General features: G+C 37.7%; 1 protein-coding gene and 1 long non-coding RNA gene across 2 annotated transcripts in view; one reads left to right on the forward strand and one right to left on the reverse strand.

Moving 5' to 3' along the window:
* bcl9 (BCL9 transcription coactivator) overlaps positions 1 to 26,510 on the reverse strand; it is a 118,814-nt gene that overhangs the window by 74,503 nt on the left and 17,801 nt on the right. The window lies entirely within an intron of this gene.
* The window catches only part of LOC127512069 (uncharacterized), a 32,821-nt gene continuing 7,469 nt past the window's right edge, over positions 1,159 to 26,510 (forward strand). Inside the window, exons 1-2 of the long non-coding RNA XR_007930124.1 lie at positions 1,159 to 1,980; positions 2,390 to 2,525. This is a non-coding gene — a long non-coding RNA (uncharacterized LOC127512069). The remainder of the gene's footprint in view (positions 1,981 to 2,389; positions 2,526 to 26,510) is intronic.

The raw sequence follows: 26,510 nt of genomic DNA on the forward strand, positions 1-26,510 counted from the left end.
TGGGTCAGCTGACAAAGTTTAAATCCCATCTGGCTAGCTCACTTGCCATAATGTTTATGCATTAGGTCAGTAGGCAGAAAGTAAACTGTCTTTTGTGGCTGTTCGAACACATTTGACCACATAAGCGTTTCAACTAAGAAAGCAATCCGGTCGAATGCGTTTTCCACTACCTCTGGAAGTGGTCGAAAGTGGACAAGCTCAAAACGTTTTACACCCCATTTACACCTGTATTTAGCGTCGTCCACTTGTGATCCAATCGACCAAAACACATCTTAGTACCAGGTGTAAACAGGGCCTAGGTGTTGGAACGGAGCAACAGATTCAGCGTGGAGCCACACGTACAGATGTTATGAAAGAAAAGAAGCGCCTGTAGCAGTACTGTCCTCACTGTTTTCTGTCTGTATTTCCCATTTTCTGAAGCTAATTCCAGTGAAGTGTCCTTCTCAGGGAAGCAGCGGTAGACTTTTCCCCTCCCTCTGTCCTCACACACTCTGCTTGTTCACCCAGTCTACAGCCTGATTGTGTGTTCAGCTCAGAGACGCTTTTCTAGAGGCAGACCTGCTGTGTGTGTGTGTGTGTGTGTGTGTCATGAGTCGCTCAAGATGGTTTTGTCTTTGGCTGCACAGAATATTTCATCGGGAATATACACACAAACATAAGCACATACAATTCTAATGCACTAAATTTCACATAAACTACTGTATTTTACAGTAGCACTAAATTTAGTAGAATCAGTACACTTATGGTCTTTGTTAGTAGTTTTGTGCACATTTCCAAAATTTACTAGAGTAGTTTGTTATATTTACTATTGTAATGTACACTTTCATGTTTGATGTAGACATTTAAGCATTTTTTATCCAAAGCAACTTACATTCAAGGTACACATTTTATCAGTTCTTACTCTCTGGAAATCGAACCCATGACCTTGGCGTTGCTAGCATCATGCTCTACCGTAAAAGCTACAGGAAAGCTTCTGACAGAATCCTGAAACAAATTAAATTTGTTGATGTTAAATTCAGTGGTGTATTTAGCCATTTCCATGTTATATTTACTAGTGTAAGTAGCTAAATATACTAGTTCTGTAATTAATTTAGTAGTGTAGTGTACACTTCCATATTACTTTTACTATTGTATTATACAGTACACGTCTGTCTTAGATATACGTTACTGTTCAAAAGTTTGGGGTCAGTACGATTTCTTATTTTTGAATGAAGTCTCTCACGCTCATTAAGGCTGCATTTATTTTTTATCAAAAATACAGTAAAAACAGTAACACTGTGAAAAATTATTGCAAAATAGCTGTTTTCTATTTGAATATTTTAAAATGTAATTTATTTCTGTGATGGCAAAGCATTACTCCAGTCTCCACTGTCACAGGATCGTTCTAATATCCTGATTTGATGCTCAAAAAAAGAAAAAAAAAAAAAAGAAAAATAGTGCTGGTTAATATTTTTTGTGGAAACCATGAATTTTTTTCCAGGATTCTTTGATAAATAGAAAGTTCAAAAGAACAGCTTTTTTTTTTTTTTTTTTTTTTTAATAGAAACCGTTTGTAACATTATAAATGTCTTTACTGTCACTTTTGATCAATGAGTCCTTACTGATTTTTTTTTTTTTTTTAATCTTACTGACCCCAACATTTTAAACGGTAGTAGTAGTGTACTAAACACTACACTTCTGTATTACATGTACTAGACTGAAGTACAGTTCCATTCTATTGTATTTACTAATGTAATGTTTTCGTCCGTGTAACATTTGCATGTGTACCGTAGACTGTAGAGCGGTACTTTCATTTGAAGACGCGGTGCATCGAGATGCGCTAACCGGAGCCGAACACCTTTACCTGTTGCACTCGCGTCTCGCGCATGACACGGCATTTGAGTGGCGCATAGAACACAAAACTGATGGAAGCGGCTCCGGTGAAGAACAGTGTCTGGATCTAAATCCTTCAGACGACACACAGATAATATCTACCTCGCTGTAAGTTACCGAAAGTGAAACCACACACACACGAAACCCATTAGGATAACGGCTCTCTCGCACTATATGACGTGACAGACAGCTAGTTACCCGTTCCGGTTCCGTTCACACACCGCGAATTTTCCGAGAATGCGGTTTTGAGTCCTGAAAATGTACGGGTGTGAGTTGTTACTCTCGTAAATAACCGTACTGTGTGTGAACGTAACCGTATTAAGGATGTAAAAATAGGACTGACAACCGGATTCTGCTGCTGTGCCTTAAAAACGCGGCGCAACGGTCAAATACGTCCGTCTAGCGCTTGTTTACGCAGAAAAGCAACTGAAACTCACCGCGTTCTGTCAACGGCTCCATAGAATTATGTTTACTAGATTACAAGAACTATATTTACTGGAGTGTGTACATTGTCCAGCAGGTCCTGAAGCGGAGAGCTGTGTTGGTATGGTAACAGGAATATCAGCAGAGGGGGGAAGGGAGAAAGGGAAGGAGTTGAGGAGAGGTGAGAGAAGGAGAATGAGGAAAAGAGCAGAGAGACAGGAAAAGCAGAGGTGAGTTGAGTTCTCAGGGCTTCAGCCTGAAATGTCTCTCTTTATTACCAGTGACCACCTCCCATGTCTCACACTATCCCTTATTCTTTCTCTTACATACTATCTCACTCTTGCCTCATCTTCCTCTGACTCTCTGCAGTCACTGTCACTTTTGACCTGATCGCTGTTTGCCTTATACTCCTATTCATGTCCTTTCCATACCAGCCAATGTGTGTGTGTGTGTGTGTGTGTGTGTGCGTGTGTGCGTGTGTGTGTGGTGCTCGATTCCATTCTGAGATACTGAAATGTCTCCTCAGTGCACTATTTCTGTCATCGTACTCCCCTGCTGCAGCGGTAATAAGGAACCGAGCTGTGAACTGTGATTCCAGCTCCCAGCAAAGCTCTAATCCAATCCTACAACAATACTGCACACATGTAAATTGAATACCACCTCTTAATAGGTTTAAATTTCATTTTTATGTAAAATACAACACATGCACAGGCTAACAAACACAGGTTTTGTTTTTTCTAAAAGCCCTCGGCTCTTCAGTAGACAATATGAGCCTTACGCTAACTAACAAAATTGTCTCAACAGCAATGAAGGGCTTTGATATATACCCACTTATGACTGATTAAAAAGATTTTATATATTTTCTTTGCGCTCTCTTATGCACACATGCATAATAAGACCACCTGTCCAAAACAAAAGTGTTTGCGTTCGCCCCAACACTCGATCAAGCTTAGGAGCAACATTATAATTCATTCAGGGGTGTTTTGATATGCTCTGCGTTGACTGACTCAGAAACAGCAGCAGTTGCATTTTCCCCCCACAGTGCTGAATGATAAGTCGAGCCACCAACACACAGCGCTGTCAATCAGAGCCATAATGGCTTACCAGAAGGAAGCCATTTTGAATATGTCACTTTATGCTGCCTTCAAGTCATCCTGGTAAAAAAAGAACAAATTGATAAATGTCATATTTATTTCTCTCATTTACATTTCCTGACAATGATAGGAAGCTTTTGTTTTAGCTCTAATGCAGCATTATAAAAAGCAAATTAGTAAATTTGATTTAGGCCTATATTTTTTTTCTTTTACATTTACTGACAACAATAGGAAGTTTTTTTAGTACTAATGCAACAAAATAAAGAGAAAATGATTCATATTAGGCGCTTTGTGCATTTAATAGTGCTGCCACAGAGAATCATGGGAAATGTAGTTTGGTTGCACAAGCTTGTCAACTTATAAACCAGATGAATGAGTAGTATTTTCTGGCTAGCTTGATTACTATTGTTCATCAACAGTGCTAAAATAGGCATTTAAAGGATTAGTTCACTTTAAAATGAAAATTACCCCAAGCTTTACTCACCCTCAAGCCATCCTAGGTGTATATGACTTTCTTTATAATCTGAGAAATATTAATAAATATCCTGACGCATCCGAGCTTCATAATGGTAGTGAATGGGACCAACGAGTTTGAAGCTCAAGAAAGTGCATCCATCCATCATAAACGTACTCCACACGGCTCCAGGGGTTAATAAAGGCCTTCTGAAGCGAAGCGGTGCATTTTTGTATGAAAAATATCCATATTTATATTTAGTTATAAAGTAAAATATCTAGCTTCTGCCAGACCGCCTTCCGTATTCAACTTACAAAGAAAGTGTAACACCTCTCGCAGTTCAAAACACTTACATCATACGCCTTCCGTATTCAACTTGCGAATAAAGCGTAATTGATGCCACGTCATATACACCTAGGATGGCTTGAGGGTGAGTAAAGCTTGGGGTAATTTTCATTTTAAAGTGAACTAATCCTTTAAACTTAACTGTAGAGTTAGCATTCACCCCTTATGATCAATACCAGCTTCCGCTAATTCACACATTTCCAACTTGGAAAGTCAAGGCTCAAAGAAAATCTCACATTGGTATTTAGGTCATTGTAGTAACATTAAAGTAGACTTATGTTGAAAATATGATCATCTTGACATGACTTGAAGGCAGCATTAAGCACTAACTGCATATATAGAACATAAATAGATGAACGTTTACCGCCCTGACTAGCATTAGCACCATTCATTACACATTAATCAAGAAAGCCATTTACTCTAATTAAACAGCAAAATGGGTTGCTGACCTAAGGAAAAGAGGACAAATATATGCAAAGATTAATTAAATTTCCTGCCATTTTGCAATTTCCATACACATTCTTAAATCTGAAGAATAGGTGTGAGAATGTAGGCTATCTTTAAACCAGATGGTCACTTTGAGCACGAAATGCTATTGAACAGTGACTAAGCAAGTACTTTCAATAACAACAACAGCTCATGAGCTTTAATAAGAAACCAGTTGACCTGCATGTAACTGCAATCCATCATTCGTTAGTTAGAGAATCAATGTGCTGTCACTGTTGGAGTCCGTACTGAAATATGATCGCAACACTGTCAGCGTCTATGGTGGCTAACGAACACCTCTGAATTCATAGAACATGACTTCTTTCAAGAAATTAAAAAAAATCTTACAGACCAACTTTTGAACGGTAATGTATAAGAAATGTTTAGTAATTTCTGAAATTGATACAACAATTAACAATGATCATTGCATGTTTTTTTTAACATCTGGCTACTGTACAACATGCCGGAAACATGAAATATGAATATGAAATGTTCTCTTTTATTAACATTCTAAAGCCACTAATAAAATATTCCCTTAAATAGTTTTGGCACCAGATAAGATTCCTCAAATTCCTAAATGTCTGGACCCCATTTATCTTATGCTGCTTGAAGAGAGAAAAAAAAAAAAAACAGGACACTCACTTAGATGCTATCCATTCATTCCTGTCCTCTCGTTCTCTTAAGAGTCACAGGTCCTGACAATACAGCCTCTGTTTTATGAGGAAGATCTCAAACCAGCAGAAAGTCACTCCGCAAGAAAACCATCTCAAGCAACGAGTACTCCATCTGAATGCCTGTCTCTGTTTTAGTCTAAACAACAAGGATTTTAGTTTTATATTGCTATTTATATATTTTTTCCACATCACAGAAAAAGCATCTCAGAAATATTCTTTAGAAGTTTTCCTTAGAAATAAATAAATAAATAAATGTTACATTTTTCATTTGAAAAAATCACTGCAAAATATACAGCTATAATGCAATTCCATGACAACTAAAAATTCATAAAACCCTTTCTTTTACTAGAAGACGATGGCATAAACTTCAAAACATTACTGATTTGTGAGCTCCATTTAGGTCTTTTTTGCAATTGTAAGTTAGTTACTCTTACTTGACTACACCGGATGCGAGTGGTGTGATGCGACACGCCAAAAGACAATAGAATAGTTATGAATTTACGCAACTCTTACACCATTTCTGCACCAGATGACATGACAAAACCAAATAGAATCCATAATAATCAGTGATACTGTCTACACTGGATTTGGCACGACATGACACAACAAATTCCTGACAGTAAACTGATGCCCTGTTCTATTTCTGACATACTACAAGTGCTCACGCTACTTCTGACATGAAGAACAAATTGATTTGTGATGGTTGTTTTGAACATACTTCACTAGAAAAAAATGAAATAACTCATTAAACCTGAAAATATTATGCAATCATTTAAGACATTTCTCCTTATATAGAACCTTTTTGGCATAAAGAGTTCTTTAAAATTGAGTCAAGCACCCTAGAGTTCTATTTGGAACCCCATTTAATTATTTTTTTTTCTTTCTAAGAGTGAATCTAATTCCATTGTGAGAAAACAGGCCCAGAGATTTCCCTGTTGGTCACCAACAATCCAACCACCATGTTTGCGTATACCTTGCCTCACACCTGAAATCAATTAAGTCGGCCAACAGGATGAAATACCCTACGAATTTTTGCCACACTAAATGTATGTGTTCAGATTCTTTACACCAGCTCCATCAAATATTGCTTCTCTCCACAGACAGAAAAGTTTGGGCTAAAGCAGTGGACTCAATAAGCTTGCTGAAGAAAAACCGCTACACTGATCTAAAATCAATATAGCAGTTTGTCATAAAATAGCTAAAGATGAAATAAGGGCTTTAATATGTAATGTAGACAATTCAAACAATAAGTCAGACAGTTTTGCTCCAGTTCAGGCTACTTCTCCGGTCTATCCTAAATAGCACTAGCAAATGGGGGATGGGAAAACCTGGAGAGCTGTGAATGAGAGAGAAATCAAGAGAGATGAGGGGAGTTTTAGGGACCGGGTGAGTAATGGATATGGAGAGAGACAGTATGAGGGAGGCGTCATGGAGGAACACTGTTTATGTGTGTTGCACAGTTTGCTCAATCATGTATTTATATGGGAAGAACATGTGTGTTGAGGCCCAGTGGTCTGAAGCCTGATACTGGCCCCCATATGCAGCTGCTCACTCTGTCTGTCTGTCTCTCTCTCATTTGCTATATGACTGCCATTCACAACTATGCTTTCGGGATCACGCAACTGGGTGAATCTCACAAAACCAATTAGAAACACGTAACAGTCAGAATTCAACCCAAAATCAAAAGAAGAAAATATGTTTTGCAAATATTTTGCCATTAAGATTATTTTTGCATTGTGAAATATTAATGAAAACTAAAGCCAACAAGAAATCAAAATTGTCCATATTTCCTTCCTTACTTGGGAACTATTCAGCCATGCATGTTATTCCAAAGGAACAAAAAACATATTCGTAATCTTAATCAAATATGCAGAAATTCATTTTACTGGTGAATTATTTGTTATTTAGTAATTTCCATCATTTCCAATGGGAATTCTCATTACCGGTACTGAAGTATTTTACTTATTTTATTCATAATCTTTAAAGAAAATAGACCACAACTCATTTTACTGGTTATTTATTTATTATTTTGTAATTTCCATTATTCTCAATGTTATTTCTCATTACTGTAATGCAGTATTTAAATTATTTGATTCATAATATTTAATCGAAATACACCACAACTCATTTTACTGGTTATTTATTTATATATTTACTTATTATTTTGCAATTTCCATTATTCGCAATGATGTTTCTAATAATTGTAATACAGTATTTTATGTATTTTTTTTGTAAGTATAAAGTTAGTTCAACAAATACTACCATATTGTATAAATAATTTATTTTAATGTATTTTTTGCATCAAAGTAATGAGCATTTTGGGGGGGAAATGCTTAAAGGAATAGTTCCCCCCAAAAATGAATATCCTGTCATCATTTACTCCCCGTCAAGTTGTTCCAAACCTGTATAAAACCAAGCAGATATCACCCCCCATTGACTAAAAATACTATGGCAGTCAATGGGGGGCGAGATCTGCTTGGTTACAAACATTCTTCCAAATATCTTCCTTTGTGTACAGTACAACAAAGACAATTATACCAGTTTGGAACAACTTCAGTGGGAGTAAATGATGACAGAATTTTCATTTTTGGGTGAACTATCCCTTTAATTCTCATGAAAATACTGTTGCGATGCAAAAACTCTATTTTAACTGAACAAACTGTAATTTCTTATTTTGTTTTTGGTCCAAATGTAGCCGGACACATTCTTGACAGGGTTCGTGCGATTTGCCCAACTGCAGGGCAAAAGAAAATGAAAGACATACTCAAGACAGACAAACAGAGGAAGACAGAGATAAAGCGAGAGAGACAGAGGCTGTAAAACAGAACCCACTTGTTAACAACCATATTACAAACAATCTCTCCACTCATGTAAAAAGAATAAACAGGCTGTATCAGTGGAAAGCGCTTTCTGAATAAGAGCTCATTCAGCATATGAAGTACAGATGTGCTCAGCGAGAGTAAGTGATCACAAAAGAGGAAGACTGTTGACAAGGTGTTGCACAAGGAAGGAGTGGTGGAGGAGAGGAAAGCAAGAGGAGAGGGGAGAGAAAGAGAGCGAGAGAAGGGAGGAAAGCAGCCAAGTTGGCAGGATGAATGGAGAGTGCAGAAGGAGGGTAATGTGGGAGTTTGATAAATTGTGTGCGTTTTCAAGTGTGTGGGTGTTTGTTTTGTGTGTGTGTGTGTGTGTGTGTGTGTGTGTGTTAGTGTCTTGCGGAGGTGTGCACACAAGATACTATTTGTGTGTGTGTGTGTGTGTGCGTGTGTGTGTGTGAGTAGCTTGAGGCTGTAACACAGAGACGGCGCTTCAGCGAGTCTAGCAGCAGAGACGGACAGGAAATGATTTTGCCTCTTCACACTGGTAGAAGCTGCTGGACAGTCTCTCTGTAAACTTGCCTGACTGGTTGCCAAAGTATATATGTGTGTTAGAGGGAGCAAGAGAGAGTACATTTGTGTGGTATGTGATGAGACACCTCCCCTCAAACACACACACACACACACTGTTCACCTATATGTTTGAGCTTATCCTGATGCTGTAACTTTTTAAAAACATAAATATCAAGGCTGTATCACTGTTATTATTAATCATACTTAGGCATTTGAACAAAGCCCTGACCCTGCGTATTAAACTTTAACGTGTAACTCATCCAGCACTGTTTGTGCTACAGGTGTGAATAATATCTCAAACCATGCGGCTTGTTGAGGAGAGGTATGCTATGACTTTACTAAATGGAACATGAATTAACTGATAAAATAGGGGAAGAAATTGCATAGACATACATTGGAGGAGTTATACGTAGGTACTAGAATAGCACAGAGGCTTGGTGGTGGTTAAATGTATTTAGAACTAATATATATATATATATATATATATATATATATATATATAAACAACGCGAATATTACAAAATGTGACATTAAAAAGTGTATAAGTCGCTCGTTTTTCTAAAGTATCACTGTCCAACAGCAACACACCCGCAGGTAAAGTTATAGCGGGAGTCTACGTCTCTCGTGCCTCCTCTCAGTTCATAGAGAATCAACAGAGCCCCTAAAGCGTGCGGTGGGTTTTGTGGGGGTAACTGAGAATGAATGGGGAAAGTCACATGAGAGGAGGCAATGCCTCCATAGAGAACCTCAGGGATGACGTGTTTTTGTAGGCCAACCCGGAAGTTAGCGGCGCACGGGATCCCTCAGTCGAAAGCCAATGCATTTTTCCCATAGACTTTTGGAAGATCGCAAAAAATAAGCTCTGTGTTTAAGAAAGTGTTATGACACTTACACGTTTTGTCTATCAAGATCATCTTTACAAGTTAACACAACATTTATACATTTTGAAGCCTAAATAAAGTCGCGGATCAACGTCACCACCACCAAGCTTCCTCAAACTTTATTTAAAAAGCAACTTTATTTAAAAACATGCTCGCTGATTATGATCTGCGCTGTGTATGAATACTTGTCCGCTTTTTCATGAGAAATGCTGTCCAAATATCCCGTTTGTCATGATGACGTCTAAAGTCCCCGCCAAAGGAAGTAGTCCCTTTTAGCAATTTGTTAGCAACCGCCGTTTTTAAGACACAATAAAGGTTTAAAAAATCACAAGCGGGTTATAACTGGTGTGTTTTATGTCATAGATCAAATCGTGAAAATATTTAGAGGCTTTGTTAACCACAGACCTTATTTCAGGCGATTTAGCAAAAACCCATTCAAAAACCCATTGACTTCAGGGCAACTCGCTTCCGGGTTTTGCCTACAAAACATGTCATCCCTGAGGTACTCTATTACGCTATGATTGGATGTGATTGGTTATGATTGGATTTAATTGGTTCACGCGATAAATCCCGCCTCTTGTTCGTGCACGTTCCGCGGCCGAGTCAGTCTGAATCATACAGTCTATAGTTTGAATGAACAAAATGATGCCGTAAATGGCAAAACTAACTAAAAAGTAAGTAAACAGCTCACCCACTCAGATATTATCGCTTTGTCACGTCAAAATCAAACTTGAAAAGACCTGAACACATGATGACTGCGGGGGTGTTTTAATGAGCAATCAGCTTGGTGAAATCACAGATACATCTTTGTGTCTGTGACAGACAGTGTTTACCGAGCATGACTGATGATCCGAAAACAGGTTGACTTAAAAAGAACAACTGAACATCAATACACAAATAAAATATATTATTTAAATATATCTGTATAGCTTTGCATCACAGAAATAAATTATATTTTAAAGTATATTAAAATAGAAAACCATAATTTTAAATTGTAATAATATTTCACAATATTATTGTTTTTTCTGTATTTATTATGAAATTAATGCAGCCTTAATGAGCATAAGAGACTTTGTTCAAAAACATTAAAAATAGTAATGTTTCCAAACTTTTGACTGGTAGTATTACAGCTAAGGGTTGGGCGGTTCAGATTTCTCAAGGTTCGGTTTATATCAAGGTTTTAGTGTCACGGTTTCGGTACAGTTCGTGCCATGTTCAGTAAAAAATAGGACAATTGTCAAAAAAAGATAAAGAAAATAAAAACAAGTAATCTAACTACTGTTTACAACAAGTGACTGTTTTGTCCATGTTCTTTTGATCATCGCTGTTGTAACGTATTGGGAAACTAGAATGCATATCCATCGACTGAAACATACATTACCCAAATCCTGTTTTCACGTTGTTTTCAACAAACCATATTATAGATGCGTCGTCAGATTTGGGATGAACTGCGGTGCAAGCGCGTGCCGAACCGTGGGTGGAGAACCGAACGGTTCGATTTTTTACAGCGAACCGTCCCACCCCTAATTACAGCATATAATATCCAACAAATCAGAGCATATGGCTGATATGAAGATTAAATAATTGTTCAAAGTTTAGTTTAGCTTAATGTGGTCTTCTGATAATTCTACATTAAATAATAATAATTTAAATAAATTCTGATTCACAAACAGCAGTTTCCATGTGTTCAAAAAGCCCTTTGAGTGTTTGACAGTGATGAAGTGGGATTGATGGAAAGGTAAAAGCTGTCTGTCTTTGGCATGCTAACAAAAAGACACAATATTTGAGATTCAGGTTTGCTTCTGATTTTGTTCTGTTTATACTAAGCAGCTTTTCTTGAAGGATCCTGACATGCTTTCGTGTGTTCGTATTTGTGTGGGTGAAGGTGTGTGTTGTCACAGTTGCACAGCTGGAGGGACAGTGTGTGTGGCTGTAATCCTTCATCATCCCTTGAAAACACACACACACTATCTCCCACTATACCTGCAGTGTGTGTGTGTGTGTGTGTGTGTGTGTGCGTGCTCTGACAGCATCAACACACCTCCGTGGTAAATCAGCAGCAGCTGCGAGCACCGATCACGCGAGTCTGTCATCAAATCAGATGGCGTCACCATGTGTGTACACGGCATGGGCCACAATCCTCGCAGTGGGAGCTTACGCAGAACCAATGACCCTGTAAAACTGGACAAATGAATCAGTGGTCTCAGAGTCTAGTCACCATCAGTTTATAATCCTAGGTGTTCAGTAAATACGGGCTGCTTCTGAAACCTGAACAATGCTGCATTCTTTGCCAGTATATGGAAGTAGGCAAGCTTCAGTTACAACAGATACATCCTTTGCTGCCTATATATTCCACAATCCTGTGTGTAAAGAATAAATAAGTTGTCCAAAATATGTAAATTATTTAATTTCACTTAATTAAATAGTATATGTAATTATATATACAGTACCGGTCAATAGTTTGGAAACATTACTATTTTTAATGTTTTTGAAAGAAGTCTCTTATGTTCATCATCAAGCCTGCATTTATTTGATCAAAAATACAGAAAAAACAGTAATATTGTGAAATATTATTACAATTTAAAATAATGGTTTTCTATTTTTATATACTTTGAAATATAATTTGTTTCTGTGATGCCAAGCTGAATGTTCAGCATCATTACTCCAGTCTTCAGTGTCACATGATCCTTCAGAAATCATTCTAATGCTGATTTATTATCAATGTTGGAAACAGTTGTGCTGCTTAATATTTTTTTGGAACCTGGGATACTTTTTCAGGATTCTTTGATTTAATAAAATGTTTAAAAGCATTTATTCAAAATAGAAAATAGAAATCAACGGTACTGTATGTATGCATGTATGTGTGTGTGTGTGTGTGTGTATGTGTATATATATGGGTGTGTATATATATATATACACACACACACACACTACATATACAAAATTAATTTTTATTTCTTTATTTTTTTATGTAAACATATTTATTTATTCCACAAACCACCCACAGTCCAGTTTAACAATGCAGGCATTGTTGGCACTGATATTGCACCGTGTGAATTGAGTTTATTTATCTATTTATTTAAATTAAATCATTCATTTTCAACCCACAAGATGGGCTATTGCACTGTTAAAATTGTAATCAGAACTTTTCCATTTTTTTTTATCTGCTTGAGCTGTCAATTTGCCTAATTTCATTCATGAATCAGGCAGTAAAACAATGCAAACAGTAAACTACGCTATTTATTTCATACCAAAATGCCTTCATACAAAAAAAAAAAAGCTTCTGTTTTTAGACAGCCATGATTTCTCCACTGAAAAGCCCATACCATAATAAATAACTCTACCCTTCTCACTATTTTAGAATGTATCCAAACTGGAGCCTCTTAGAATCAGATTACACGTTTCACGTCGTTAATAAAAATTCATATAACAGTTTAAGTTAGGCAGATAGTGTGCACAAGAAATCATTTTCTTTCTGTTAATCTCTCTTTCTCTCCCCCCGTCTCTCTCTCTCCTGGCTGTGCTCTGGCTGGGTTGCTATGGGAACAACAGCAGACAGGTTCTCACATCCCCTCCTTCAGATTCTTCCTGGCTCACTCACCATTTATATTCATGCACAGCAGCTCCATAAACACACACACATAAACACATACACAAACATGCAAAAACACGCTTTAAACAAACACGGCGTCACTGAGCATGCACACAAACACACACCCCAGAGACACACACACATACCTATAAACACACTCATAAACACACAATCACACCCCGTGCTCAAACACTATCGATTCTCTCCTGGGGAGGTGTTTGTGTTTGGATGAAGCATTAAACCACACTGGCATTACAATTTCAGACACACAAAGCCAATAAACACCATCGGCTCAATACAAATATGCACGTCGTTTGTGTTTTCGGATGTAATCAGAACTAATGACCGCAAAAATGCACTGAAAAACACACTGATGCCCGCTTTCTCTCATTTTATTGTTCAGGCATGTGATTATTACTCTCAATAATAAAACACACCTGACTAGAAATGAGGAACACCATTGATGATGGAGGGTTTGGGATAATCAAAATTAATACCCAGCAACACCCTTAGCACATTAGTCAACGCACACGCAACAGCAGAGGGATGGATAAATTCCTCCTGCTGTTTTTCAAAATGGGGTTATTAGAATAGAGGAGAGTAAGAAGGCATGTGTGTGAGAGAGATAACAGTTTTTCTTGCTCTTTCTTGAGCTCATTTAGCAGGATAAGCATCGATAGAGAAAGAGGGGGATCTTTTTTTCTCTGAATGGATGGAGGGGAATTGATATGCTGAATAATATTGCCATCTCTCTCGCTTACACTGCGTCTGTGCAATAAGTGAATGGCAAAACGGCTAGAATGCTCATGCTTTAATCAAGAAAGTTGCATGCCTTCAGAGAGTGCAACAGTAGATCTGGAATATCACTAGTCATAAGAATGATTTTAAATGATACATCATAAATTAGATGAAAAATACAGTAAAACCAGTAAATATTCCTTGTGGTCCTTGATTATGATTTAGTGGATTAGTGTATAGTTGCTTTTTGAGCATAAACAACATCTGCAAAGTTACAATGCTCAAAGTTCAATGCAAAGGGAGATATTTTTGTTTACAGAAAGGACTATAACAAACGGCTGGTAGGGACTACAACAAGCTTCTTTCCGGGTTAGTGACATCACAAACCCCAAAATTTACATAAACCCTGCCCCCGGGAAAACGTAACAAAGGGGGCGAGGCCATGTTGGGCTGCTTTAGAGAAGAGGAGGAGTTGTTGTAGTAGAGTGTTGTTGCCATGCTGAACTGCTTCACAAACGAGGGTCAAGTCAGCGCTGGATTTGCACAAAAGATTAAAGTGATAGTTCACCCAAAAATGAAAATTATCACATGATTTACTGACCCTCAAGCCATCCTAGGTGTATATGACAGACAAACACAATCAGAGATATATTTAAAAATATCCTTAGTCCTCCAAGGTTTATAATGGTCGTGAATGGGGGCCCACGTTTTGAAGATAATGCATCCATCCATTAAAAAAAAGTAATCCATACGACTCCATTGGGTTAATAAGTGCCTTCTGAAACTAAGCAATGCGTTTTTGTAAGAAAAATATCCATATTTAAAACTTTATAAACTCAAATAACTAGCTTCCGGCGGACGACCATACGTAGGATGCACAAGTCGACTTGCGCCAAATGAGTAATTCTCTGACGCAATGTATGATGCAGGATGTAGGAGTATTGTAAGCTTAGACGCCTCTCACGGTTCAAACAAATAGGGCTGTGCAACAAATTTAAGCTCCTCTTCTCTTATATTGAAATCCTCCAAAATTTCTCTTTAAAAATGAGAGTTTTAGACTTATAATCCGTGACCAGTGATTTGTTTTGCTCTATCCTCTGTGCCTCCGCATTCGTCATTACATTGTGCATCAGGTCAAAGGATACTCTTTGAATGGTCATCCGCCAGAATCTAGTTATTTGAATTTATATAGTTTTAAATATGGATATTTTTCTCACGAAAATGCATCGCTTCGCTTCAGAAGGCGTTTATTAACCCACTGGAGTCGTATGGATTACTTTTGTTTATGGATGGATGCATTATTTTTTACTTCAGAACGCGGCCCCCCTTTCACAACCATTATAAACCTTGGAGGACTAAGGATATTTTAAAATATATCTCGGATTGTGTTCGTCTGACAGAAGTCAGTCATATACACCTAGGATGGCTTGAGTGTGAGTAAATCATGGGATAATTTTCATTTTTGGGTGAACTAACCCTTTTACATGACGCAACATGCTAGTCGATGAGTTGAATCAACTCCACAGCAACTACATAAATTTATCCACTAACCATTCAGAAACATCCAGATGCATTCTAAAAGTTGTAACTTCTTCCTGAGTCTCTCCATCAGTGTCCGACTCCGGTTTGAACAATGTAAGTTTGAACACTGTTACTGACAATCGTCATTTTGGCTGCGTGAGATTCTCCAGCTTTGTTGTTGTTGAGCAACCGAAGCGTGAGCTGTTAAAGCTCCGCCCTCTTCTGGAAAGTGGGCAGGGAGCAGCAGCTCATTTGCATTTAAAAGGCCAAACACACCCAAATAGGGGGAAATTTAACAAGCTATAATAAATGATGGGGTATTTTGAGCTGAAACTTCACAGACACATTCTGTGGACACCAGAGGCTTTTATTACATCTTGTGAAAGGGGCATAATAGGTCCCCTTTAATATGTTTTTAGAAATCATGATACATTTGTTTCAGAATTCTTTGATGAATAGAAAGTTCAAAAGTTTTTAGTAGTGTATATATTTGCACATATATTTAAATATTTTGCAATAAATAAAATTAATTGTTTGCATACTTATAATCAAAGACTAAGTAGTCATTCTACCATAATTACTGATTCAATTGTCATTCACAATGCTTTGAGTAGTTCTACAGTTATTAGCTGTTGCGTCTTACTGTTTTTTCAGCATCTTGCGCCATGAGTGCCGCTTTTGTCAGAGTTTGAAAAATGTGTTACACACTACTGCGTTAACTGTTACATTCTGTTGCACACCATCCAGCTGTTTTTGAATGCAAGAAATGTCCTGCTTGAAGAGCCCCGAAGCTCAAAAAGCGGATCGCATGAACTGCACTGTATGCACACTCATTAGTAGTCATTATAATCATATATAATTAAACAACAAATGAGTCTATATCATTAATACTATGTGGCTGGATTACATCTGTTTATACTTACATGTATGCATGCATGCATGTAAGCCTTGTTTAAATATGTGCCAGCCCGAGGAGATGGGCTTCCTCTCAAGATTTCTTTCTCATCTACTCAAACATCTTAGTTTTTCCTTGCCTTTTCGCCTTTGGCTAGCTTACTAGAGGTTGATAAGGCACTATTCATTGCAAAGATGCTTTAGAACAACATAGACTGTGAAGAGCGCTATACAAATAAATCGAAGTTGAATAGTCACTGCGCATTAGCATAGAGTTGAACTCTGCTCGCTTCACCAACAGTTGCCGTTGCTCGTGTCACCTCAAATCGCCAGCCTTCACTGCAACTGAACGACTTCCAGACGCTTTGTCGCTGCAAATCGGCATCTAGTATAGTCGTGTCGTTCACTTTTAGAGTAGACGGGGTCTCTCTCTCACCACCCTTCCTACTTTCTTAAATCTCTCTCTCTCACACAAACACACACACACTTCAATCTGAATGTTGATATTGTTCTCAGAATACTAACCAGGCACTGAGCGTCTGTAATAGACAGCACATCACTGCCTCTGAGATTAAGACGGACAGAGAGAAAGAGAGTGTGAGGTGGTTTGAGGTAAATGAAGCTGATTCTGTGCTGAAGCTTGTGCTGTGCTTTATTCCGTCTGTCTGTGTTTCAGCCCGTTACATCAGCCAGGTTTCCTACCTGCACAACAGCACCAGCATATGCCATGTTGTGCACACACCATTAGATAGTAACCGTTAACGAGATTCATTGCTAATAAGAGTCAGCCACTGGATTTGATGAATAGTATGTTAATTTCTCACTTTCACAATCTCTCTGATTTACATGAAAAGCCACAGGAATGGATATGTGTGTAAAGGTCTCGCTGTCTTCCTGCAGTTTCTACAGTCAGGTCTTTGTCCTGAGTGCTGATTGGTCAATCAATATAGTATTCTAGCTGTGAAAAAACACTAGTAAGTGACCATTAAGACATTTATAATGTTACAAGGGTCCATTAGGGTCCAATTCTTACTATTAACTAACTAGTAACTACGACTTGCCTCAATAAACACCTAATTTACTGCTTATTAATAGTTAGTAAGGTAGTTGTTAAGTTTAGGTATTGGGTGGGATTAAAGGATGTAGAATATGGTCATGCAGGGGGGAAAAAAAAGCATTAATATGTGCTTTATAAGTAATAAACAGCCAATATCCTAGTAATATTCATGCTATTATGAAACTAGTTAATAGGAAGAATTAAAGTGTTACCATTCTTTCTATTCATCAAAGATTCTGAAAAAATGTATCACCGTTTCCACAAAAAATTAAGCAGCACAACTGGTTTCATCATTAATAATAATAATAAATGTTTCTTGAGCAGCAAATCAACATATTAGAGTGATTTCTGAAGGATCATGTGACACTGAGGACTGGAGTAACGATGCTGAGAATTCAGCTTTGCCATCACAGAAATAAATTACATTTTAAAATGTATTTAAATAGAAAATAGTTGTCTTGAATTGTAATAATATTTCACAATATTACTGTTTTTACTGTATTTTTAATCAAATAAATGCAGCCTTGGCGAATATAAGAGATTTCTTATAAACATACTTAATTTTTGAACAGGAGTGTAAAGGTTTCTGTAAGTAAAGGTTCTGCCAAAGAATAAATGTAATTGATGTGCTAGGAAGTGCTAGGAATGCTACTAAAAGTTTCTCTTTGAAAATATAATCTAAATATTTTTATTTTGAAAAATTGATCTTAAATTGCCTCATGCAAACATTCAAGGACAGAGTCAATCAATGCAAACACACTAATTCATTCTAAATACAGACATGCAAAAGAGGACAAGTCCATTTCATTCTGTCACACTTTTCCATGTTTAAGTGTTTTCATGCAATTTGTTTGAACAAACAAACAAACAAATAAAAGTCAGTAGCTGCCCCCCTCTCCCTTTCTCTTCTTGTCTTTTCTCCTCTCCTTCTTTTTGTGTCTGCAACATGGAGCCCATCTGGGATGGGCAGCCATCGTTGTCATGGTGACGCTTTCCACCAGGGCATCCGATTGGCCGGTGGACACGAAGCAGTCTCTGTCTGGTTTGGACGCAGCCGTTTGAGTCCTCAGGGACAACAGTGGGGACGGGCGCCTCATGCAATGCAAATATGACACCTTTGAACTGACTGGGTGTTATAATTTTAAATCATTTGAAAAATGAAAATGTGGAGTCTTTATGCGTGAACACCATGGATCCACTTGTAAGCAGCCACGCGTTTAGACCAAAAGTCATTTCACTACCAACGAATGAGGATTCATATACGTATAATTTATGAAACCTTGTAGAAAATGGAAAATGTTCAGTTTTATAGACAGAACCACTAAGTGGATCATGCCTCAGTGAATCACTGTTTTCTTTTTAACCATACAAAATACTTGAGTGAATCATTTTCCTCCTCTTAACTGTAACTCTTTTACGTTATGTTTTTTCCATAAACATTACCAGGCACAGATTCAGGTGCCCACTCTTAAAAATAAAGGTTCTTTATTGGCATCTATGGTTCTATGAAGAACCTTTAACATCCATGAAACCTTTCCATTCCACAAAAGGTTATTTACGGTGGAAAAAGGTTCTTTAGATTATTCAAATGTTTCTCATACTAAAAAAGTTATTTTTTTTTTTTTCAGAAAATAATCACTATTAAAAAACAAAAATGGTTCTTCTAACCCCAAAAATAGTTCTTCTAATGCATCTCTGCGAGAATATCCTTTTTGGGTATAATGTCCTAAAAGCGTTAGTTTACCACAAAAAATGAAAATTCTGAAGGATCATGTGTCATCATTTACTCATCATTCCAAACCATCACGACTTTCTATCTACTCTAAGACACAAAAGGACACATTTTGCAATGACATCATCAGTTACATCGTATGACTTCAGAATCCTTGGAGTATACAACTTTTATGATGCTTTTTTGTGTTTTCTGAGTTTGAAAGTCTGAAACACACACACACACACACACACACCTCAGCTACTAGTGACCTCTCAGCACTGACTCCAGTAGATTGACTGGCCTTTATTCTAGGGGGAGGGATTATGGGCCGTGGTCTACTGCCCAGATTAGCATGATCAGCACATGCTTGCTGTTTTTCATTATCCAGACGGCACAGATCAATACCTCACAGGACAAGCCATCTCTATTAATGATGTTTGCATGATTAACTGCTGAGTGTGATTCTGCCGATTACTGTATGCAAGGAAGAAAATGCCTAACCCACACGCACGGGTCAGTGTTCGGACATCTGTATGCACAATGAGGTCGTGAGTAGTTCAGATATCTTTTCTTATGCTAGTCAATAGTTAGGATTTATAGGGTTAGCTTACCCAAAAAGGACGTTTCTGTCATCATTTACTCACACTCATGTCTTTCCAAACACAGAAGACTTTGATTCATCAACACAAATGAAGATATTTTTAATGAAACCTGATTGATTTCTTTCCCTCCATTGAAAGTACACAAAAAGTTTGTAAAGAAATCCATATGAATCAAGCTATTTACAAACCCGATTCCAAAAAAGTTGGGACACTGTACAAATTGTGAATAAAGAAGGAATGCAATAATTTACAAATCTCATAAACTTATATTTTATTCACAATAGAATATAGATAACATATCAAATGTTGAAAGTGAGACATTTTGAAATGTCATGCCAAATATTGGCTCATTTTGGATTTCACGAGAGCTACACATTCCAAAAAAGTTGGGACAGGTAGCAATAAGAGGCTGGAAAAGTTAAATGTACATATAAGGAACAGCTGGAGGACCAATTTGCAACTTATTAGGTCAATTGGCAACATGATTGGGTATAAAAAGAGCCTCTCAGAGTGGCAGTGTCTCTCAGAAGTCAAGATGGGCAGAGGATCACCAATTCCCCCAGTGCTGCGGCAAAAAATAGTGGAGCAATATCAGAAAGGAGTTTCTCAGAGAAAAATTGCAAAGAGTTTGAAGTTATCATCATCTACAGTGCATAATATCATCCAAAGATTCAGAGAATCTGGAACAATCTCTGTGCGTAAGGGTCAAGGCCGGAAAACCATACTGGATGCCCGTGATCTTCGGGCCCTTAGACGGCACTGCATCACATACAGGAATGCTACTGTAATGGAAATCACAACATGGGCTCAGGAATACTTCCAGAAAACATTGTCAGTGAACACAATCCACCGTGCCATTCGCCGTTGCCGGCTAAAACTCTATAGGTCAAAAAAGAAGCCATATCTAAACATGATCCAGAAGCGCAGGTGTTTTCTCTGGGCCAAGGCTCATTTAAAATGGACTGTGGCAAAGTGGAAAACTGTTCTGTGGTCAGACGAATCAAAATTTTAAGTTCTTTTTGGAAAACTGGGACGCCATGTCATCCGGACTAAAGAGGACAAGGACAACTCAAGTTGTTATCAGCGCTCAGTTCAGAAGCCTGCATCTCTGATGGTATGGGGTTGCATGAGTGCGTGTGGCATGGGCAGCTTACACATCTGGAAAGGCACCATCAATGCTGAAAGGTATATCCAAGTTCTAGAACAACATATGCTTCCATCCAGATGTCGTCTCTTTCAGGGAAGACCTTGCATTTTCCAACATGACAATTCCAGACCACATACTGCATCAATTACAACATCATGGCTGCGTAGAAGAAGGATCCGGGTACTGAAATGGCCAGCCTGCAGTCCAGATCTTTCACCCATAGAAAACATTTGGCGCATCATAAAGAGGAAAATGCGACAAAGAAGACCTAAGACAGTTGAGCAACTAGAAGCCTGTATTAGACAAGAATGGGACAACATTCCTATTCCTAAACTTGAGCAACTTGTCTCCTCAGTCCCCAGACGTTTGCAGACTGTTATAAAAAGAAGAGGGGATGCCACACAGTGGTAAACATGGCCTTGTCCCAACTTTTTTGAGATGTGTTGATGCCATGAAATTTAAAATCAACTTATTTTTCCCGTAAAATGATACATTTTCTCAGTTTAAACATTTGATATGTCATCTATGTTGTATTCTGAATAAAATATTGAAATTTGAAACTTCCACATCATTGCATTCCTTTTTTATTCACAACTTGTACAGGGTCCCAACTTTTTGGGAATCGGGTTTGTAATACAAGTCACATGATCACTTTACATTATGAACAGATTTTATTTAGAATTTTTTGGTAACACTTTATTTTAGGGTCTTTTAACTAGGTACTTATTACCATGCATATTTCTAGAATATTGGCTGTTTATTAGTACTTATTAAGCACATATTAATGCCTTATTCTGCATGACCTTATTCTTAATTTGGAGGATTGGAGGATTTCATTCTTAATCCTACCCAATACCTAAACTTAACAACAAACTTACTAAATTTGGAGTTTATTGAAGAAAAAGTCGTAGTTAATAGTGAATATGTGTTCCCTATACTAAGGTGTTCCCAAATTCTTTGCATGTAAATATTGATCAATGCACAAAGCCCATCAAATACTGTAAATGGAAGCTCAAACATGCTTGATAATGACAGAATTTTCATTTGTGAGTGAACTATCTCTTTAAGGGGCGTTCACACTGATAGGCAATGAAAAATGAAAAGAACCCATCATTTTTTTTATAGAAAGTGTATTTACTAATGCAAATTAACTGGATCAGCTTGAAAAACACAGCTTTATAGTGTGATTTGAGCTAAAGAAGCTACATGAATGCTAAGCTAAGCAAAAGCTAATACATGTTTAGCTCAGATAACAAAGAAAATCTGTTTTACACCATTTGTTTAAATCTGACAACATGATAAATTTATCATTACCGTTGTTGTCAGATTTTATTGCTGATTTGACATATATTATTGAAACATAATCTTGTAGATAGGAGCTGTACTTGTATGCCTATAAAGAAAATAGCTGCCTGATGGCGTTACCAAGATGGCCGTCGAGTGAACTGACTAGCCTTAAAGGGACTTTGACGTAAATCAGCGGACGCATGGAGCTTCCAAGTCTCTCATTGAATTATGTGTCACTTCAACTCTAGTATTGAATAATATTGAATGGAATATTGGAGAACAACTCAAATGTATTTCTGAGACTCGGCTCTGTGGGAGAGCTAAACTTTGACTATTCTCTGTGTTAGCATGAGGGAAACAGACAGCACCACGACAGCCTGCAGAGTTTAAACGACTTCTGAGGAAAAATTATTTACTTTTCCGTTTTCTTGTGAGAATGACTGAGCAGAAGAAATCAAGAGAGAGGAATGCTGAAGAGAGCAAGAGAGAGAGAGAGAGAGAGGGAATGAACAAGCGGCGGTCTTTGATGACGGCTGCTGATTCTCCAATACAGAAGGAGACAACTGAGGGCTTTTTAGCTACTGTGGAAGCGGTATTGATTGCACTGCCATACTGCACTGAGCTGCTCTCAAAAATGCTTTGTCTTCCTTTATTTATCCAAGCCAAGGTGTGTGTGTGTGTGTTCGGGGACCATCAGGACAGTGTGTGTGGTGTGTGTGTTATTGTGCGGGTGGCAGGAAGACAAGAAAGTGTGTGTGTATGTGTGCTAGGAGTGATGACAGAATGTGTGCGTGTGCATTCGCATGCATCCGTGCAAACATGCATGTTAGGACAGAGAGACTAATGACAGGAAAGTGTGTGTGTGTGTGTACATGGAGAGAAAAAGGAGAAGGGTGTAAAGCTGAACTAAACTAGGCATGAGGTCTTTATTTATACCCTATGTCTCATTATCAACTAAATGTAGTCACTGGCAGGTCCACACAAACCTGCACCCGCAGAACTCTGTGAAAGCACTGCAGATTTCCACAGACTTTGTGTCATTCACAAAGTTCTACATATTCTCCAACCCCTGTGTGTTCACTGACGAAACATTTTGGCTAATCTACCAATAAAGGTGCAATACTCTCAGCTCAATTTAACATATCTATCTAAATTCTTATAGAATTCTCCAGATTTTCACGTACAATGTAAAAAAAAAAGAAGAAGAAGAAAAAAAAAATTAAGGAAAAAGTTTGCATGGCTTTAAGTTAATTTAAGCTAAATTTAAGTTAATTTATGTAAAACGTCATGTTCACATGTTATTAAATGTGTATATAGTTATCTATTTAGATTAGGTAACTCAAAGAAGATTTCTTACATTTAAATTTCACTGAAAACTCTTTTCCAGTGTAGGCCGATTTGGGAAAAAATATGAATTGAGCTAGCCATGGTCGATTTCATGCAGCAAGTGTTCTGAGTAAAGCAAAGCAAAGTTTTTTATTCCTCTACCACATTGCCCAAAAATCCCAATCTGGTACAATTTAGAATTTTTCTTAAAGGGATAGTTTACCCAAAAATGAAAATTCTGTCATTTATTCACAAACCTGTATGATTGAATTTCTACAGAATACAAAAGAAGATATTTTAAAGAACGTTGAGGTCCAAACAAAATTGGACCAAATTGACTTAAAGGGATAGTTCACCCAAAAATGAAAATTCTGTTATCATTTACTCACCCTCAAGTTGTTCCAATTCTGTATAAATGTCTTTGTTCTGCTGAACACAAAGGAAGATACTTTGAAGAAAGTTTGTAACCAGGCCGTTCTGGGGCACCACTGACTTCCATAGTAGGAAAAAAAATACTATGGACGTGAATGGTGTCCCAGAACTGTTCAGTTTCCCACATTCTTCAAAATATCTTTTGTGTTCAACGGAACAAAGAAATGTATACAGGTTTGGAACAACCTGAGGGTGAGTAAATGATGACAGAATTTTCATTTTTTGGATGAACTATCCCTTTAAGGACTTAATTTTTTTTTTTTTTTTTTAAATATCTCATTTGTGTTCCACAAAAGAAAGACAGTCATACAGTCATACGATATGAAGGTGAGTAAATGGTGACAGTATTTTAATTTTTGGATGATTTACCCTTTAAGAGTGTAATGCAGGACTAAAAACTTTGAGGGCCCTATTTTAATGATCTAAGCGCATGGTCTAAAGCGCATGGTGCAAGTGCACTTAGGCGTGTCCGAATCCAGTTTTGCTAGTTTAACGATGGGAAAAATGGTTGGCGGGCCCGGCGCATGGTCTAAAAGGGTTGTCCCTATTCTCTTAATGAGTCATGGGTGTGTTTTGGGTGTAACATGGAATAAACCAATCAGAGTCTCATGCCATGGCAGATTCGCTATTTACATGGCGGAATTTGCAAGCGGAAAAACTGAACGCTTCTCTAGTGAGGAAATGGATCTGCTTTTTCTGTGTGTGTGTGTAATAAGCAGAGTGTACGCTCCTTGTGCACCTGCCTATGGGTGCATATTACTAACGCGCTCTTTAAATAACAAAACAAATATTGCGCCATTGACTTTAGACCAGGTTTCAGTTGGTCAATGGCGCAGTCTATTTCATTTGCCTCAAAATAGCAACGCACCAACAATGCACCCAAACACACCTCGTTTTCAGACCAGCACGCCCATGGGCGCACAAATGGGCGCAAACGCATTTGCTATTTAAACAACGTGGCGCAGGACATGAAAATGATAACTGCGTCAGGCTGAATCTAGCAAAAAAACACTTGTCACACCTGGTGCCGCATTGCACCGGGTGTATGATAAATCCCTCAACATAAATATCCATTTCAACATAAAAGGGATCTTCGTTTAGATATGACTGTGCATTGAACTATTGAAATAATCATAAGTAGCCATTTGTAACATTGCTCTGTTTGTTTGAGGAGCCCGACAGCCCAACATAGCAACACTGGCTCAACCAATGGTGTGAGTTGGGGGGCGGAGCTATCTGTTTAACTGACTAATGGAGAGCTAGGGGAGTGTTTGGGAAAACTGTTTGAAAATAATCACTTCTTTGTTAGAGCATGCACAGAGACCAATGACAAAACATCTAGACTTACAGGTATAAAAAACACACACAAATACACAATAAAATCCTCAATAGTCATTGAATATGCTAGAAACTTTCTTCTCATCTCTGCCAAAACAAAATCAACACACAGCACACACTACTACATCTTCCCCTTCTGAATCTCTCTTTCTCTTTATCATTCTGTCTCTCTCAGACACACACAATTACACAATTTCTTCTAAGCATTTTCACAAATGCTGATTGAAGAAAAAGGACACCACACACACCACTAATCTCCATCAGATAAAACAGAGAGCCTTAAGGTGCTAGTGCTGGCTTAGGCCTGTGCTGAAATGCCATTCAATGACCTTTTATCTCTCTTTCTCTCTCTCTCTCTCTGTCGCTGAAACCCTGAAGCTGTTTGTCTTTAGAGGATGGAAAGACTGTTCCTGTGTGATTATGATTATTTATGTCTCTCTAAATTAAACATATACACATCCCAATGGCGTGTGGTGGAAAACATATTCCGCCATTATGCCCCTTAAATTCACAGCATGTTTTAGGGTCTCAATAAGTGTGTAAATAAAGTTTGATTTTGTTGGACTAAAGCAATAATTCATATTTTTGTAATGTCATGTAAATGCTTTAGGCCAGCTGAAATCGTTACAATTTTTCTGAAGTCAGATTAACAGACCACAACAGAAAACTGGCCTCAGAGTTGTGCACTTGCTACGAAAGACAGAGGAGATGTATTTGTTACATTAAAGGATTAGTTCACTTCAGAATTAAAATTTCCTGATAATTTACTCACCCCCATATCATCAAAGATGTTTGTCTTTCTTTCTTCAGTTTAAAAGAAATTATGTTTTTTGAGGAAAACATTCCAGGATTTTTCTTCATATAGTGGACTTCAGCGGCTACCAACGGGTTAAAGGTCCAAATTACATGGTCTTGTCTAGTGAAATGATCTGTCATTTTCTAAAAAAATAAAAATTTTAATACTTTTTAACCACAAATGCTCGTCTTGCACTGCTCTGCATTACCTAATCACGTTGGAAAGCTCACGCGTGACGTAGGCGCAAGTTTTTTGTAAAGCCCGTTTAGTCTTTGCATATTCGCTTTGTAAACACTGGGTTGGTACTTCCGCCTATGTCATGGAAATTTGAATTCTGAAGTGAACTAATCCTTTAAACTATTCAAGTATGTCTGTATAATGTATACTTGGACAGACAGATTAAAGGATTAGTTCACTTTCAAATGAAAATTACCCCAAGCTTTACTCACCC

Source organism: Ctenopharyngodon idella, chromosome 1 (genome assembly GCF_019924925.1).
Source record: "Ctenopharyngodon idella isolate HZGC_01 chromosome 1, HZGC01, whole genome shotgun sequence".
In the NCBI taxonomy this organism is placed as follows: Eukaryota; Metazoa; Chordata; class Actinopteri; order Cypriniformes; family Xenocyprididae; genus Ctenopharyngodon; species Ctenopharyngodon idella.